This window comes from Dreissena polymorpha, chromosome 2 (assembly GCF_020536995.1).
Source record: "Dreissena polymorpha isolate Duluth1 chromosome 2, UMN_Dpol_1.0, whole genome shotgun sequence".
Classification (NCBI taxonomy): domain Eukaryota; kingdom Metazoa; phylum Mollusca; class Bivalvia; order Myida; family Dreissenidae; genus Dreissena; species Dreissena polymorpha.
This window is the reverse complement of record NC_068356.1, coordinates 52252051-52264278: the sequence shown is the minus strand read 5'-3', so window position 1 is coordinate 52264278 and position 12228 is coordinate 52252051. Positions and strand designations below refer to the sequence as shown.

Here is a 12228-nt window from a genome sequence, read left to right as displayed (position 1 = left end):
TATAGCAATATAAGGAAAACTGCCCCGCCCACTGGCAACCATGTTTTTCAATGGACCGTAAATACTTTTGAACTCAACCAACATATTATCAAGACAGACATATAGACAAAGTTACATGAAGATTGGGCATTAAATGTGATTTGTACAGTTTTAACAAGCTTTTCCTTTTTTATGACCTAATGACCTTGTTTTTGACCCAGCATGACCCAGTTTCAAACTTTATCGAGATACCATTGGGACAAATCTTCTGACCAAGTTTCATGAAGATCAGACAATAAATGTGGCCTCTAGAGTGTTTACGAACAAATGTGGACGGACGAGGGACAAAGACCAGTCACAAAAGCTCACTTGAGCAATCAGGTGAGCTAAAAACAAGAGCTGTCACCATAGGATGACGTATGCCCCCTATAAACGCTTTGATAGAAGTTATAGCATTTTTTGAAATCTAAATGCAGATTTCGAAACTTAAACGCGAAACATAATTTCAAGGTCAAGGTCACGTGCGTCAAAATTTGTGTGCGTATGGAAAGGCCTTGTCCATATAAACATGAATACCACATATGAAGGTTATATCTCAAGGGACATAGACGTTTTGAGCATTTTTCGAAACCTAAACACAGATTTCGAAACCTAAACGCGGACCCTTACTTCAAGATAAAGGTCACAGGGGTAAACATTTGTGTGCGTATGGAAAAGCCTTGTCCATATACACATGCATACCAAATATAAAGGCTATATCTCAAGGGACATAGAAGTTTTGAGCATTTTTAGAAACCTAAACGCAGATTTCGAAACCTAAACGTGGACCCTAAGTTCAAGGTCAAGGTCACAGGGGTAAAAAATTGTGTGTGTATGGAAAGGCCTTGTCGATATACACATGCATACAAATATGAAGGTTCTTTCTCAAGGGACATAGAAGTTATGAGCATTTTTCGAATCCTAAACGCAGATTTTGAAACCTAAACGCGGACCCTAAGTTCAAGGTCAAGGTCACAGGGAAAAAAAATTGTGCGTATGGAAAGGCCTTGTCCATATACACATGCATACCAAATATGAAGGTTATATCTCAGGGGACATAGAAATTATGAGCATTTTTCGAAACCTTAACGCAGATTTTGAAACCTAAACGCGGACCCTATTTCAAGGTCAAGGTCACAGGGGTAAAAAATTGTGTGCGTGTGGAAAGGCCTTGTCCATATACACATGCATACTAAATATGAAGATTATATCTCAAGGGACATAGAAGTTATGAGCATTTTTCGAAACCTAAACGCAGATTTCGAAACCTTAACGCGGACCCTTACTTCAAGGTCAAGGTCACAGGGCTAAAAAAGTAGTGCGAATGGAAAGGCCTTGTCCATATACACAAGCATACCAAATATGAAGGTTATATCTCAAGGAACATAGAAGTTATAAGCATTTTTGGAAATCAAAATGCAAAGTGTTATGGAAAGACGGACAGACGGACGGAAGGACATTCCGATCACTATATGTCCCCATTTCTTCGAAATGGGGCCTAAAAACATCCAACCTCGAATAACAATTAACACATAAATGAAACACAACTACACTGTATTATTATGAAAACATGAATAATCAAAGGGGAGTTACTACTGTAAACTTAAATGCAATATTTAGAAGAGTTGTCTCACATTATACATGACCTTAATTCATGATTGTTTGCAAGCCTTTTTACCATATAAATATTAGGAAAACTGCCCCGTCCCCCTTGCAACCATGTTTTTCAACAGTCTGGAACCATTTTCAAACTTAACTCACATATCTAGAAAACAAAAGTTCTGACAAAATTTCATGAAAATTGGGCCAAAAATGTGACTTCTAGAGCGTTGACATGTTTTGCACTATATACATATCGAGAAAAATGCCCCGCCCACTGGCGGCCATGTTTTTTCACCGATCTGGACTATTTTCAAACTCGTCCGAGAAATCAATAAAACCAATGTTTTGACCAACTTTCATGATGATTGGGCAAAAAATGTGACTTCAAGAGTGTTTACAAGGTTTCTCAATAGCAATATAAGGAAAACTGCCCCGCCCACTGACAAACATGTTTTTCAATAGATTTAAACTTTTAAACTCAACCAACATATCATTAAGACAAACATTTTGACCAAGTTACATGAAGATTGGGCATGAAATGTGACTTCTACAGTGTTTACAAGTTTTATCTTTTTTTTTAACCTAGTGACCTAGTTTTTGATCCGGCATGACCCAGTTTCGAACTCGACCGAGATTTCATTGGGACGAAGCTTCTGACCAAGTTTCATGAAGATCGGACAATAAATTTTAACGGATGGACAGACGTACGACGGACAAACACCGGTCATAAAAGCTCACCTGAGCAATCAGGTGAGCTAGATACACAAATTTACTATCTATACATGTAAGTGCAATCAAAATTGTCAGCTTTTGTTAACCTAAACAATTTTATGCTAACAAATGTAAAACGTTTTACAGTAAGGGTTGAACATGAAAATTGCTTTTTAGCCATGGTCCATGAAAAACCAGGCTGAATGGATGTGCATAAAGTGTTTCCCAGATTAGCATGTCGTTTGCACAAATTATTTTGAGAAAATGAGCCAATCTACGAAAAAAGAGAAGAAGCAGTGATTCATAAAACTAAATATCTGCATATAAATTTGGAGAGCTGCAGATAAACCCTTTCCTGTTTAGAATCAAAGTGAAAATAGCTATATGCAAACAGCATTAATCCACAACAGCCTGCGAGTAACTTGCTGCTACAGAACATTCTGTATCTGAGGTTTAAAAGAAAAACCTTCCAAACTTAAATCTTTCAAAAAAAGTCTTTAATCAAATTTGATTTTCTACAAATTGGAGACAACAACTCGGCAAATGTGCTTATCTAAGCAGTAGCAGACTAAAAAGCTGATCCCTTCTGTACTTACTGATTCTTCTTTCTCAGCTCAGTGATATATGCAAAGTTGGGAGTCAGTCGGCCGTTAGAGGCTATCACTGCCTGGAATGTGCACATGGACACAAAGGGTAAATGCAGGTCAGCGGACATATTTATAAATATTCGTATCATTTTGTTAACTTGGGATGAAAATAAGACAACATGTAAATATGTGTTTGAAAGAAAATCCAGGATAATGCCTAAAATGATATGTTTCTATGTTGGGACAAAATTTTAAAAATTCAAGGTATTCCTTAAGTTTCAATTTTAATTTCTTTATAAAACAATATAATTATGCTGTTGATGACTATGTTCACAGTCCATGAGTTCATTTCTGTTTTAAACGATTGAGAAACATAACAGAATACTTACTATTACAATCGATCTTTAATACAAGAAATTACAAATATAAAGCCCGAAGTTGATAACTGACCCCCGTGACCTAGTTTTTGACCTGCCATAACCCATGTTCGAACTTGGCCTAGACATCATCTAGATACAACTTCTGAACAAGTTTAGTGAAGCTCTTATGAAAACTACTTGAATTAGAGAGCGGACAACATGCTAAATGTTTAAAATGCACTAAGTGACCCCGTGACCTAGTTTTTGACCCAGCAAGGCCCATTTTCGAACTTGGCCTAGACATCAAGTAGAAACAACTTCTGACCAAGTTTGGTGAAGATCGGATAAAAAGTTATTGAATTAGAGAGCAGACACAAACAGACCAACAGACCGACCGACCGACAAACAAGCTCCCTCCTATATACCCCCCCCCCCTTAACTTTGTATCACAATCCGAATAAATTTTGTTTTAACAAATGTCATGACAGAACACCTAAACTGTTAAAGTTTTAACAAATACTAGGAGCCTCCAGTATGTATGTGAAAATAAGTAAGAAACACACTTGTAATTAAATAATGAAAAAAGGCATCTGTTGATATGAAAAAAATAACCCCTCATTGCACTTTTGCTACCAGCATTAATATTGACCTATGATATAGGTAGACATGTGACTGGTGTTACAGATGACATGTTGTCTAATAATAGTCTACAACTGTGAACAGCATTTTTTAAATCTATGGATATATGGTAAAGTTATGGCTGAGACAGTAATTTTTAAGCTGTGTTAATGCGATATATGACCTATGTCCTCTGAGTTTGACATTGACCTTGCAGGCAGAGATTGTGTTGTTACACGCTGCACAGTGTCTCATGATGGTTTACATTTTTGTTAAGTTACTTTTAAATACCTTAATATTTTGTAAAGTCAATGTTTAATTTGAGGACAGACTATGTCATACATGCACTTGCGTAGTTGTTCGATAATGAGCTATCGAACATAACAGTGTTGTTTTTTTATTGCACTTACACTATCGAGGCTCTTTCAATACAATGTTACAACAAAATAAATGACAAAAACTATTGATACATGAAACCTCTTGGTACATATTTGAGCATTAACCATTTTGCAGGTGTCTGCATCTATAATTTTTGAAATTGCAAACCATGTTTTTTGCGAAAATGAAACCTGGGAATTGACTACATGAATATTGCTGTATTTTCTGTATGAATTTGTAAACTCCTTAAATTTTAGAAACAGGAGGGCCTGAAAGGCCATAAGTCGCTCACCTGAGATTCAAAGGAACTGACCTGTTCTGTGCAGCCCAAGATGTCATTAGAACAAAATGTTTTTACCAACTTTCATGACTAGTAAACACCCTGGCAGCCACGTTTTTCAACAGACCAGAACCATTTTCATACACATCCAAGATATCATTTTACAAATATACTGACAAAGTTTCATGACGATTCATAAGTCCATACAAGGAAAAATGCCCGGCCCACTGGTGGCCATGATTTTCAAGCTCCTCGTACCATTTTCGAACTTGTCCAATATATCATTGGGGCAAATCTTCTGACAAAGTTTCACGATGATCGTACAATAAATACGGCTTCTAGAGTGTTAGCAAGGTTCAACTATTGCTATATAAGAAAAAATGCCACGCCCCCTTGGCGGCCATGTTTTTTCAACAACCGGAACCATTTTCGAACTCATCCAAGATATCATTGAGTCAAATCATCTGACAAAGTTTCATGATGATCGGACAATAAATGTGGCCTCTAGAGAGTTAACAAGGTTTTACAAAATCATGATATATAGCCATATTAGGAAAAATGCCCCGCCCCTTGGCAGCCATGTTTTTCAGGCAAACGTAACCATTTTCAAACTCATATTAGATATCATACAGACCAATCTTCTGACCAAATTTCATGAATATTGGACAATAAATATGACCTCTAGAGTGTTAACAAGGTTTTACTATAGCCATATTAGGAAAACTGCCCCGCCCCCTGGTGGCCATATTTTTTCACCGATCTGGACCATTTTCTAACTCGTCAAAGATATCAATAACACCAATGTTTTGACGAAGTTTCATGATGATTGGGCAAAAAATGTGACTTCTAGAGTGTTCACAAGGTTTCTCTATAGCCATATAAGGAATACTGCCCCGCCCCCTGGCAGCAATGTTTTTCAACGGACCGGAACCATTTTTGAACTCAACCAACATATCATTTAGACAAACATTTTGACAAAGTTACATGAAGATTGGGCATCAAATGTGACTTCTACAGTGTTCACAAGGTTTATCTTTTTTTACAAAGTAACCTAGTTTTTGACCCAGCATGACCCAGTTTCAAACTCAGTCGAGGTATCAATGGGACAAATGTTCTGACCAAATTTCCTGAAGATCAGACAATAAATGTGGCCTCTAGAGTGTTAACAAGGCAAAATGTTGAAGACGCACGACGGACAAAAGGCGATCACAAAAGCTCACCATGAGCACGTTGTGCTCACGTGAGCTAAAAATATTCATATTGTCTGAAATCTGCTTGCATAATTGTCTTGTATTTGTACATAATTTAAGGTTTCTATATTGGTAATTTTGGATATCTACACTCTATGTCAGCACATTAAATTGTTAAAATTTGGCAACTTGCCAAATCGTCTGCAAGGTGTATTGACAGTGTGAGAGGTGGTAACTTAAACTGTACGTCTCATCAAAAAATAATTAGTCACTTGATTATAATAAATTTAGGAATTGGAACTAATTATAGAATCCTAGCAGAAACATTTGGTAAAACAAACTTATTTTGGACAAAATAGAAATCAAAATAATACAGATAGGCTTTCCATAACAAAACCTGTTATTTTATTTTTTACTTAGTTCTTTTAAAGAGAAAACATTAAAGTGTAAGTAAGCTGTTACTATCATCGTAGTTGTCCATTTTTACCTTTGCTAATTTATAATGCTCAAGTAGTACACAACAGATAATTTTGAGTGTTTTTTATAAAACCTGTAATACACTTGAAACATCTAAAAATTCAACATCAGGAAAATGGAAACAAATTTTTTGTTATATTGTGTAAAGATCATAATTGAGCCTTGCACTGGGAAAATGGGGTTAAATACATGTGCCAAGTGTTGTTAGCCTGTGCAGTATTGTATTTTGGGTTTAAACGCATTCCCTTCGTAGCGATAATCCAGTTTAAGTAGACAGTGCTGCCCCTGATTAAGTAGCGATAATCCAGTTTAAGTAGACAGTGCTGCCCCTGATTAAGCCCCCTTTTCCCAGAGCAAGGCTTTACTCAATTAAGACTATAGTCACATTAAAAACATCTATGTAAATAGAGACTTTTCTTACATTTGTCACAGTAGGTGTTGTATCAAAGTCCTCAAACGAAGTTTTGGCATATGATCTCATCTGTAACATAAACACTCTGACTCAGTAACCATGCATCATCAACCAAAGAAGTTTTGCAATAGAAGAACTTGCTTACAGATTTTGGCATGTTTTGAATTTTGATATTAAATGCTTTAAATGGATAAATGTAAACATTGAAACTAAAAAATCTCCAGTATAAAAAAAGAATACAATTTAAAAAAACAATAATTATACCAACCTGGGATCAAACAACTGAATCTTTGGGTAAAAGTCTATTTGTTAAACCACTCGGCCAACATTGCTGATGCAGTATATCTGGTATTTTATACTTTTTACAAGCAATCAAGGTAGTGTCAGAAAAATATAATGATAACAACAGAACTCTCAAAATTATTCAATTCTTTCATGTTTGTAACACTTCATAAATTTCTGTTTTTAAATTGTCAAAAGGGATATTTTAAATCATAATAAATGTGTAGTATCAGTGTTTCCTCCCAAATAACACAACTAAAACAAAAATATACCAATTTGAGACATTTTTATTTTGTCAATTTACCAAATGGGGAAAAGGTCCTTTTAACTTGAACATAATTTAGATTATTTTTTAACTACCGTTAAATTACTGAATGTTATTAATATTATCAATAAAGACAACGTCCTGTAACTATAACATTTAAAAATTATCACAATAACATGCAAGCCTTCAAAACAAATGTTACAGTAGAAACAACTGTATTATACCCACACTGTCTGTTGACCTCTACATTTGACCTGTATCCTCAAACTGACATGACTGGTTTCTAAGTGACACGCTGTTTACGCAGAGTTTTATACAGTGACATCGTTAAACCCCTAATTTTCCATTGTGTACACACCGGTCTTTATTATGCTTTTTGATATATTCATGCACAAAGAGAATTGTCAAGTTAACGTGAGCAAGAGAACCCACTGACCATGAAGGGTGTATTATGACCCAGTGTCAGCAATCTAAGGCCCATCCCATGTATTTTATATTTTTAGGGTACACAAGTTAAAACATAGTTATAACATAAAATTAAAATGAAATATTCGTTGACTTTGAGTGTTTATGGGCTTGTGAGCATAGTGGAGATCGAATGTCTAACTTAGCCGGGAAATAATCCCTTACATACATGTGAAGCAATAATAATACTATATATTTGTATTTAAAATGCAATTTAAAATCGATTTTATAATTTAATTTATTAATTCATTTTATTGCAGCTCGCTACTCGGCCGTTAAATAAGCACCTACACAAAAGAAAAACAGCTTTCTGATGCACGATGAAATGAAGTAAAGACAAATATCGACTAAATTCAAGCCTGTGAAAACATTTAGATTCAATATCGAAAATATCGTTATGTTTATAAAACACGATCTACAAATCACAAATTGAAATATAAACGCAGCGAAACTACAGCTGCATAATCAGAAGAAAAACATGTTTACGAGAATTTTACATGGCCTGGGAAAAACTTAAATGATCAAAACAAGTATGTTTATATTTAAAACATGTTGTCGTGGTCATATTTTAAATTGTTTCATTTTTCATCAATCCAACGCAGAAAGCGGAAGTGTGTATTTTAACATTAAATGGTGCACGACTTTGGTCAACAGTGATGAAAGGTTTCTGCTCGATTCTTAAACGAATTTGTATTTAATTAAGCTCTTTTTTTAAGAATTGTGCGAATTGTGAAATGTTTGACCAAGGCATAAATGTGTTACAAAAGAGTGGATATACAGTGCTCCTGTCAGTTAAGTTTGAGTCTTTTTTTATGTTGCTCAAATCAAACTGCAACACAAACAAAATAACAACCTAGTAAAAGTCCCACGAATTAATAATAGTTTCATTTTCAGTTCACCAGATACCTGTACCCAGTCGATGTAATGTTAACCTTTCGTGTTTGACCATGTATTTAAAGCCGTAAGCTGAAAAGAGCAATACAAGGTTGGACAGATACATAACTCTGTTGTCACTAACATGAGTTAAACCGCGGTCTGCGATAACGGGGCTTAATATATGTAGGGAAGTGTAGTTATAATTGTGTGTTTACGCGTCTTCACTTCAAAATGTGTTTGCGTGTACGATATGTAATCCAAAGGTTTATAAACTCAGAATGTGAAAGGAATATCCTGCCAATCGATAAGTTGTGAGCCTCGTTCTGAGAACACTGGACTTAATACATCTGCGTAAAGTGTCGTTCAAGATAATCCTACGCAGTCCGCACAGGCTTATCAGGGGCGACACTTTTCTCTTTTTATTGTATTCTTCGTTTACAGAAAGTATCTTATTAACAAAAAATACAGTTAAGGCGGTCTGTAATTTCCCAGCTAAGCCTGTGCGAACTTGACAGACTAATCTCGGCCCACACTCGCGCACATGCATTAAGACCGGTTTTCCCAGAACGAAGCCCAATTCACTGCCGATTAGCTCCAGTGGAATTCCCAGAAAAAATCTTCAAATATTTTACACATTTGAAGTTACCACAATTATTGTTTCTTTTCTGATTGCAAGGCGTATGTTTTATTTTGTGTCAGTGAGATATGCATCACTGGTTATTCAAACAACTTGACAACTGTAAGGACAATTTTATAAGGAGATTTGATTTCTAACTGCTGTTTTGTCTTAAATTTCGGACTGTCAAGATGATCATTAAGAAAAACTTTCGTATAACAAAATGATAATAAAAGCAAAGGCTTTGAAGTGTTTTGTCCTTGTTTGATACATGCATGTACTATTTGATCAGCAAATCTTCATATTTCTGATTAACATAATTTTACTAATTGAACAAAAACACGTGTTAAAATTTGATTACGGACGATTTCACAAGGAAAACATTTATCTCAACTGTTGTGTTTATGATTTTTACAATGTACTAATAAACGTTGGAAAAAACATATCATTAACTGTCAATCGTGTCAAGCAAGTTTTCTAATTAAAATGTAAACTTAGAGTGGTAAACTTATGTTTCCTTACAGTGCAGAATTGTATACAGGAAGCAAATTACCTAAACAAAGACTTAATTATTAAACTCATTTATTAACAGCTATTCAGTTGTGATGGTCATTCAGCTATTCAGTTGTGATGGTCATTCAGCTATTCACTTGTGATGGTCATTCAGCCATTCAGTTGTGATGGTCATTCAGCTATTCAGTTGTGATGGTCATTCAGCAATCCAGTTGTGATGGTCATTCAGCTATTCAGTTGTAATGGTCATTAGAGATACACCATTTGAGCCTCGTTCTAGGAAAACAGGGTTTAATGCATATGCCTTAAGTGTCGTCCCAGATTAGCCTGTGTAGTCCACAAAGGCTTATCAGGTACGACACTTTCCGCTTTTTTTGAAATTGAACTTTAAATAGAAGTCTCTTCTGAGCGAATCTCCAGTTTATGCGTCAAGTGTTGTCCTTGCACGAGCTTATCCATGACAACATTTTACGCATAGCATATGCATTGAACCCCGTTTACCCAAAGTAAGGAGATAAAGCATTTCTAGAACGTTTAGAATGTAGTTCTCTTCTGAGCGAAAATCCAGTTTAGGCGGAAAGTATTGTCACTGAAAAACGTTTGTTCTGCACAGGCTTATCCGTGACGACATTGTACGCATATGCATTAAACACCGTTTCCGCCAAAGTGAGGAGATGAAGCATTTATAGAACGTTTGAAACGGAACAACACTCTTAAGTCAAATTTTGAGTTAATCCTGTTCAACCAGGACGTTGGGATAGAACAATCATATAAGCGTTATTCAATAATCGATTGTTTATAGCGGGTTTATTATGCCCCTGGAACACTTCATGCTACGGATAGAATACTACGAATAAATACATAGAAACCCGTAGCTTTGATTCGAGATTGTCTACGCAGAATTTAATATCATTGAACTTTTAGTGTATGGAGTTCTGTTAACTGAGTATTAACTGACACATTTTAATTGGTGATTTAAAACCTGATATAATAATAAAAACACAGGCGGATACGTTAGAACAGGTTTATTTGTTAGAAATGACTGGAATTGCATGAATAATATATTGAGCGTAATATCGGAAGAGTAATGATATGTTTGTTAAAAAAATGCAGCGCTATTCATAAGTAAAAAACTCGTCGACTAGCGCTTCACGAATTGTATGATGTTATTGTATGATTATCTGTTTACCATTCAAAGCAAATTAAAACCGTCATGAATACTTTGCGCGACTGTGTATTCACGTTAGTGTAGATCCTCAAACCATACTAGCCACGAATAAGCTCGGACTCTTATCTTTACTAGACTTAGATTGTCAGCCCACCCATTACATATTCAAACCGGTCGTTATGCGAGACAAATCATTTCTAGAAACCAACGATATTGCATTTGTAGCGATTCAAACGATATTGAAGATGAATTTCACTTTATTTGTATTTGCCCGACGTTTAGAAACATAAGAAAAAAATGCATGTTAAAGCATGTTATTATATAAGACCATCTATCTATAAATATTTAAGTTTACTGCAAAAGAATAATAAAATAGAACTAATTAATATATGCCTGTATGTAAAAGAATCACTGAAAGTACGAACATCTATTATAAATGCAAGAATACTTTAATTGTTCATCCTCTTATTTCATTTTCTTTCTTTTCTGTTGTTGTTATATTTAATTTGTAATCTCGCCACTGTATTTGCTTAGTAAATGATTTGTAAATTTGTATAAAACTTTGTTCCTTTCACAATTGACAAACTGTACTGTTATCATTATGTGTTGTTGACGATGTACATTGTACAAGTCGAAATAAATTGTCTGTCTGTCTGTCTGTCTGTCTGTCTGTCTCTCTGTCTGTCTGTCGTATTCGTTCTTATTTGATTGTACAAAATATAAATTGATCTCCTTTTATAGGAAAGGGCGATGTTGTCGATCGCGGCCACTACTTGATCAAAATACTCACTGCGATTATCGCCACCTCAAACCTACTCAAACACTCCACAGAGATCTCTCATTTAAGGACTGTATGCATGTGCGAAAAGAGTTGTTCAAGGTTCATATGCAGTCCGCACAGGCTAATCTGTGTAGATATGCACGAACGAAACAAAATCCTTTGATAATCATAAAACAATCAGTTTTTTACACATAATTATGTCAATCTTTCGAAATTTGCTCCCAATAGGACCGATAAGTGCCCAGTCTATTATTTAGTAACATCCATAGCAGGAAAAAATGATTGATAATTGTACAATAATGTTTCCTATATGAAAAACCTCGTTCAATATACCTTTGGATAAAGCTGTTGAAGCAAAAGTAAAGCTGGGTTAAATTAACAAAAATTAAATACTATATGCCAAATAATGAATCATTAGAAATAACCGATGCATTTAGTCCTAGGAAATATTATGCTATAATATTAATTTGGAACACAATCAAGAAATTAAAATTGATAAACCTTAATCATATATGTTGAGTACAACTCAATGTACCCAGTCTTGAAATCTTTGTGTACGTGAATTTTGCATTGAGACACATATGAAGTGTTCATCATAAACGTATCAATATGTTAAGTAGGCATGCGTAC

The 12228-nt window shown here is 35.1% G+C and overlaps 1 protein-coding gene across 1 annotated transcript in view; it reads right to left on the bottom strand.

The window, feature by feature from the left end:
• The window catches only part of LOC127867050 (uncharacterized), a 448603-nt gene that overhangs the window by 396015 nt on the left and 40360 nt on the right, over positions 1-12228 (bottom strand). The window lies entirely within an intron of this gene.